General features: G+C 44.5%; 1 protein-coding gene across 1 annotated transcript in view; it reads right to left on the reverse strand.

Annotated features, from left to right (window-relative positions):
* The window catches only part of LOC311233643 (transmembrane protein 163a), a 66299-nt gene that overhangs the window by 29492 nt on the left and 29031 nt on the right, over positions 1–7776 (reverse strand). The gene's annotated exons all lie outside the window — the stretch shown is intronic.

Raw genomic sequence — 7776 nt, forward strand, 5'->3', positions numbered from 1 at the left:
GTGCGTGCGTGCGTGCGTGCGTGCGCGTGCGTGCGTGTGTGTGTGTGTGAGTAGTGGGGGAAAACACATAGACTTAGACCATCAGTTTGACTGAACAGTAGATTAGAGACCATCAGTTTGACTGAACAGTAGATGTAGAGACCATCAGTTTGACTGAACAGTAGATTAGAGACCATCAGTTTGACTGAACAGTAGATGTAGAGACCATCAGTTTGACTGAACAGTAGATAGAGACCATCAGTTTGACTGGAGCAGTCCATGGATGCAACCATGCAAGTTGCCAACACCTTAGGGATTGGAGTGTCTAGGACACTTCAACATTCTGCCGGGAGGAGCCAGAATCGAACCGGGAACCTTCTGATTACCAGATGACTGGTCCCATCAGTATCAAAGCCAAACATCTTCTATCAGTTCTACAGGGAACTGCTCACAACACGGTCTGTAGGGCCAAGGACAACTGTGGGAAACGCAACAGATGTGTGTAGGGGACCTGCTCACACAAACCACCAGAGCTGTGTGTTGACTGTGGGCTGGAGGAATGAGTTGAACGGAATGTGGACATTCATAACAGCATCGTCAGAACAGTATGATGTGTTTGTTACATTCAGCCAGTGTTAATTTAGTCAACGAAGATTATGACTAAATATGGTCATCAACGAAGCTTTTCCCCCCGATGAAAACGAGACGAGACATCACGTTAATGGAGATCATGTGACACTAACGTGACAAAATTATTCATGCAATGTCGTTGACTAAAAACGACGACACAAAATGTAGTTTGCAAAATAAAATCTTGCTAAACGTTTATTCAACTTCAACGTCAACACTGTTTACTTGCTACTTGCTAGCTAACAGTAACTCGTTTGCTGACAGGAAAGTAACAAACAATGGCGGCTGGGTGGCGCAGCGGACATTGCGCTCATCACCAACACAAGAGACACCGAGTTCAAATCCGGCTGTCGGCGTTGCCTCCGGCTTGGGCCGGCCGTCAGCGGGTGGAAGTCGATGGGTGGTAATCTGGACGTTGTGGACAGCGACTCCTACAGGTCGGTTGGGGGACGCTTGCACAGCAGAGACAGGAAATAGCGGGGGTAGTGTGAGCCTCCCACACGTTACACCTCACCAATGAGAGTCCGCGCTGGCAGGTGAAAAGATGTGACAGGCTGCCTCCTCGTGTACCGGAGGGGACACGTGATGCAAGGCTTCTATCCTCCCTACGACCGACCTGTGGGGGGCATATGCGAGCAACGTTCAAGACAGGGGAGGGAAGAATTGGAAACAGTGAAATTGGGAGGGGAGAAAAAATAGAAAATAAGGAGAAAGAGTGGATAAAAAAAAAAAGGAAAGGAACAAACATAATTGTCCGTGCGGAAACCCGTATCCCCAACACATCGTTCCGTGAGTGAATTATTGTAATGTTCTGGGGCTTTGTGTGTCGCTCTAGTTGTATGGTCTTAGGGGCACCACCGTTATGCTGGGGGTGTTGTTTCCCCCCGGGAGATATGGGAGGACGGACCGGATGTTACTTTGTTGTTGTGAAGCTAGTGTGTTAGCAGGTAGCTGTGTTGTGTATGAGAAGGGAAGCATCAACTTGTAAAACCCCATATTGAGCTGGAAATAAAGCACCATACAGAAAAGGAAACTCTCCTCTTTCTTCCCTACATTACTGTGTGATGGATCGCTACATTATGTTGATCCACCACAATAGAACACAATAAATAGCTTACATAAGTCTAACCAGCTAGCACTAAGAAAAAGCTCACGCCAACTTACAGTATGAGGCTGTAACTGAGTGGCGAGACTAAACAAAAAAGACTAAATCGAAACTAAACTAAAAAACTAAAACGAAAATGCTCAGACCTGTAGTTGACTAAAACTTGACTAAACGAAAAATAGATAAAGGTGTCTAAATATGATGAAAATGAAAAAGAGCATTTGAGACATGACTAAGATGGAAACGGACAAATTAAAATAGCTGACGAAATGAACACTGCCTTCAGCATAGTTTCACCTCACTGTGTAACTGCTTCATTTACATATTATTTTATTTTGGCCAAACTGTTGAACCTTTTCATTGTGTTCTCTACCTCTTCATGAATCTAACACACAAATTGACAAAAAGTCAGCCAGTCAGTCAGTTAGGGACATTCAGAATTGTTGGCCGGCAGGTGCCGCAAAAAGTGTATCGATTATCAGAAATGTAAGTTCCAACATATCGAAATCGGTATCGGAGCCAAACATCTTCTATCGGTCTAGTCCTTATATCCAGTAACAGTCTAGTCCTTATATCCAGTAACAGTATCAGTCTAGTCCTTATATCCAGTATCAGTATCGGTCTAGTCCTTATATCCAGTAACAGGTATCAGTTTAGTCCTTATATCCAGTAACAGGTATCAGTTTAGTCCTTATATCCAGTAACAGTCGAGGTGCTTCCCTGACAGGAACAGAGAGAAATACATCAGTCTCTCTACAGACGCCAGCAGGCAAACACACCTCCATTAAACGTCTCTCTCCACTCAGCCTGCTTGCTACTGGCACCATGTCCATTCAACACACACACACACACACACACCACACACACACACACACACACCGCACACACACCGCACACGCACACACACGGCTCGACTGTGAGCCAGGTAGAGATAAGATGTGAGACGTCTGTCTATGAAGGTCCCAGGGGTCCTCACCAAGCAAGCCATGAAGAGACCCTCTGTTTGAGAGAGCAACGCACGCACGCACGCACACACACACACACACACACACACACACACACACACACACACACACACACACACACACACACAGACACACACGCACACACACACGCACACACACGTGCACACACACACACACACACACACACACACACACACACACACACACACACACACACACACACACACACACACACACACACACACACACACACCATAAGCAGAGTGAAGCCTCCCTCCTCCTCCTCACATGACTGACTGCAATATGGAAAACAAACACAGCGCTTGTAATGAGGGATGAGATAATGTTCTGTTCCATTCTAATGCTACTTCTAAGGACATAAGAACACAATACCATGATACAAAATTATTGATCCAAGAATTTAGGGGGGGAAAGACATTCAAGGCACATTTTGTGATATTATAGCATTAACGTGTTGAATGAATGATAATATGTTTTGACAACTGAATGTTAATGAGGATGTATTGACAGCTGGAGACGTGACATATTGATATATTATTGTACAATTGTTTACCTCACCCTACATAAGTGGACTGCATTTATATATAGCGACAGAAGGTAGAGCGGTAATCGGAAGGTTCCCAGTTCGATTCTGGCTCCTCCCGGCAGCGTGTCGAAGTGTCCGTGAGCAAGACACTTAACCCCTAACTGCTCCCGACGAGCAGGTCGGCACCTTGCATGGTTACCTCCGCCGTGAATGTGTGCTTTGAATAGAAGCCGTTATATAAATGCAGTCCATTTACCCTACATCCTATAATAGTCTTCAAATAGCTGTAGAGGCCTAGTTAAAGTTTAAATGTAAACAAAATAAAACATTTTGGCTTAACGTGATCACTGCAGGCTGTTATTTGCTGATGGGATAACCATTCATAAGGATAGCAGTAGTTAGTTAGTTAAAGGAACACGCCAACATTTTGGGAAATTAGCTTACCGTCTTCTCCAGAGAGAGACAAGAAGATAGATACCAGTTTCCTCTCTGTGCGTTCAGTAGAAAGCTATCTGGTTGCATGTTAGCCTAGCTTAGCACAATGAATGGAAGGCGGACATGGCCGGTTAGCCTTCGAGAGAGGTGTTAGTTGGACAATGCCTAGGCTAACCGGCCATGTCCGCTTCCCTTCATTGTGCTAAGCTAGGCTAATGTGCAGCCAGATAGCTTTCTACTGAACAGGTGAAAGCTGGTGAATGCGGTTGAATGCTGGTGAATGCTGGTGAAAGCTGGTGAATGCGGTTGAATGCTGGTGAATGCTGGTGAAAGCTGGTGAATGCATGTGAATGCTGGTGAAAGCTGGTGAATGCTGGTGAATGCAGGTGAATGCTGGTGAAAGCTGGTGAATGCAGGTGAATGCTGGTGAATGCAGGTGAATGCAGGTGAATGCAGGTGAATGCAGGTGAATGCTGGTGAATGCAGGTGAATGCTGGTAAATGCTGGTGAATGCAGGTGAATGCAGGTGAATGCTGGTGAATGCTGGTGAATGCAGGTGAATGCAGGTGAATGCTGGTGAATGCAGGTGAATGCAGGTGAATGCAGGTGAAAGCTGGTGAATGCAGGTGAATGCAGGTGAATGCAGGTGAATGCTGGTGAATGCAGGTGAATGCAGGTGAATGCAGGTGAATGCTGGTGAATGCAGGTGAATGTAACTACTCACATGTACTCGCGATGCGCCGAGTGGACAGCAGCAGCGTTGCTATAGCGCCATAATACAATAATGGAGGACAGCACATCCAAGGTGGCATCAAACTACAGGAACACACAAGGGACAAGTGACATTAGATCTTGAGGTAAACCATTTGAAAATGTGTGACATTAGATATTGAGGTAAACCATTTGAGACTGTGTGACATTAGATATTGAGGTAAACCATTTGAGACTGTGTGACATTAGATCTTGAGGTAAACCATTTGAGATTGTGTGACATTAGATATTGAGGTAAACCATTTGAGATTGTGTGACATTAGATCTTGAGATAGAACATTTGAGACTATGGGTATCTAACAGGGGGAAAGGTTTTACATTCTGTGGGTATATATTTGTTTCAACTTAATTGTCAGCTTGGTTCTTATCAATCAGTATTTGTATTGTTATTGTCTGCATTGCTTTTCTTCTGTCTATTTTATGCTCATTGTATCTCTATTTTACTGCTGTGACACGCTTTGGGCTGCAATTCTCGAATTCTGGAACATAAGTGGCTTTATTCACATGTATTCCTGAAGAGTTTGACTTATAGATGGAACAATAAGCTCTTTGGAACTTTCTTAAGCAGAATAAATCAGAACAACAGAGAAGACACTGTGACCCTACTGTATATCACTTTGAATTAGATGTCTACAATGAGAGGACTAGCCTACAATTGAGTCTCCTCTCTCTCGCCACGTGACCTTTCCTCTTATATTGTGTTGTGCTCACGGTTACATTCTATTATCTAAGTTAGGTTGAATACCTGTTACTCAATAACCACCAAGTGTAAAGCTGCTTGTTTTGATTAACTGATTATTAGGCTCCATTCAGTTGAAGGACTAGACATGGTCTGAGCAGGTGGAGATGCCGCCCATCTCAGTGCAAGAGGGTTCTCTTTGAGCCACACACAGGCGTAGGCGCAATTGCGACCAACAGAACAGGACCTATAACCCTCTGTGGTTTAGTTAGTTATCTCTCTCTCTCTGTGTGTGTGTGTGTGTGTGTGTGTGTGTGTGTGTGTGTGTGTGTGTGTGTGTGTGTGTGTGTGTGTGTGTGTGTGTGTGTGTGTGTGTGTGTGTGTGTGTGTGTGTGTGTGTGTGTGTGTGTGTGTGTGTGTGTGTGTGTGTGTGTGTGTGTGTGTGTGTGTGTGTGTGTGTGCGTGCGTGCGTGCGTGCGTGCGTGCGTGCGTGCGTGCGTGCGTGCGTGCGTGCGTGCGTGCGTGCGTGTGTGTTTTAACAAGACCTATAGCCCTCAGTGGTTTAGTTCATTGAAAAGAGTTCAGAGTGCCTTACCGCAAATCCAAAGGCTGAGGCACTGTGTCGCATGATGGAAACAGCTGCAAGATGAAAGAGAGAGAGGGGGGGGGGAGGGAGAGGGAGAGGGAGAAAATGTTATTGCCATGTATCATACTGTGCACCATGAATGAAAGACACAGCTCATTCATTGCGTGTTACTGTTACTGTTACTGTTACTGGGCTACATGACATTTATGAGCTAAATGGCCTTTGAAAGTGCCGTCTAGAAGCCTGGGCACAGCAGCATGACATCAGCAGCAACATCTGCTGTCTGTTCATCCATCCTGAGTGATACGGTATGTCAAACACCATCATGTCAAACATCACCACGGAGAAACCACCACAACCACAACATGATGGAGGAGAAACAACAAAATCCTCATCCATCCATTGTGGAGCCTGATCACCTGTCTGATAAATATATACACGTTGTTTTGTGTTTTTTTTCTCTTGCTGTTGTTTTGAATGTGAGCATGATTCCAATTATGATGTGGCAATTGATTGGATGGTTTGGGGATACGTGTCGTGCCAAAATGTCTGGGTTCATTGTTCATTGCACAGCTTTGGGGATTGGGGATAAAGGTTGGTAATTTGGTATGGGAGGTTGCCTATGTTATTAGTGCTTCGTGACAGCTCCCTGTGTGGTGTATACTTCGTCTGATCATGGGTCAGAGTTGTGCAGGTAAGTGACGTGTTGTGAACTTGTCATTTTTGCGGTCGGAGTTGGGAAGGTCACTCGTTGACAGACTTGCTGACGTGCTGATGTTTTTGACTTTTATTCATAATTTTTTATAACCATTAGGTTAACACTGCCACTCACGAGATATCTCGGGTTTCCGATAGTTATGTTGAAAGCCACTCACGAGATTTCTCTGAATCTTTTTTTTCTTCTTTTTTTTAGCGATCTGAAATCATATTGCATCACGCGAGCCTACCCTAGTATACGCGAGCGCCGCCGGCGATCAGATGTGGAAAAAAGCGCCCCCCTATCGTCTCCCAGATGACATAAGGGATTTTGGGATGGACTCAATGAAAATGGATGGGGAAAAAAATCCTGTACTCCACATTTTCCAGTCCACTGATGCAGCCGGGGTTATCACAGTTCATTCTGGAGCCTCTGAGACCCGCGGAATCATGTACTGCACTGTACACACGTTGGATCCATACACTTATCGATTTTTCCGAATGGTGATCAGGAATTGGAATATACCAGTTGGATACCATCTGATGTCAGGTAAGGAGTCTATGTTATCAGTGTTAGGATAATCAGACTAATTTTGATGAAGATATAAGCTGTTTTGTGAAATGGGCTCTTTCAGTTTCACTGTAAAAGTCCAAGAGGAAATGAACACGGCGATTATCCGTGCGCGGCTCGAATGTGCTTGCGTGCACGTATAATATTGATCATCTAGCGTTTATTTGAAAACTATTCATAAATAGGCCGACAAATATCAACGTTCTGGAATATTCCAGTAAAAGACGATTATCATAGAATGGTCTAGAATGAACTGTTTTTTACCTCAAAACGGGTGCTTTTCAAAATGCTCTCAAACGGAAATGAAGCGATAAAAACCAATCTGCCTTGACAGCACTGACTGGAAAAGGATTCTTTGATAAGCGACGGGCAGATTAGACACATAGCCATAATTTAAAACATAGATTAGGCGATATTAAGCGTAACATTGGCGCCGATGGTGGCATTGAAGCGCTAACTCTGGTGCCACCTCGTGGCACTCAAAGTGTTAAAGTATCTAATCAGTCTTTTCTTTTTTTGATTACTATGTGTTTGTTATTTCTAAATCAGAAGTTTTATTCACATTATGAGAAGAAAAATAGTGTAATTGTGGAGGAATAAAACTGTACCTTCCCTCATTTGAGCTCTCACCCTTCCCCCCCAAATGTCCAGTCCCTCCTTTGACCCCCACCCCCTCCCGTCGGTATATAAGTGGCCCCTCAGGGAGGGGGTCTGTCTCCTCTCTCCTGGTGATGAAGCTGGTCACTGGGACAGGGGCCACCCAAGCCATATTCTCTAACTTTGTATTTGATACCTTCATTCTGAGTTAATAA

This window comes from Notolepis coatsorum, assembly GCF_963971535.1.
Source record: "Notolepis coatsorum genome assembly, chromosome: 1".
NCBI lineage: Eukaryota > Metazoa > Chordata > Actinopteri > Aulopiformes > Paralepididae > Notolepis > Notolepis coatsorum.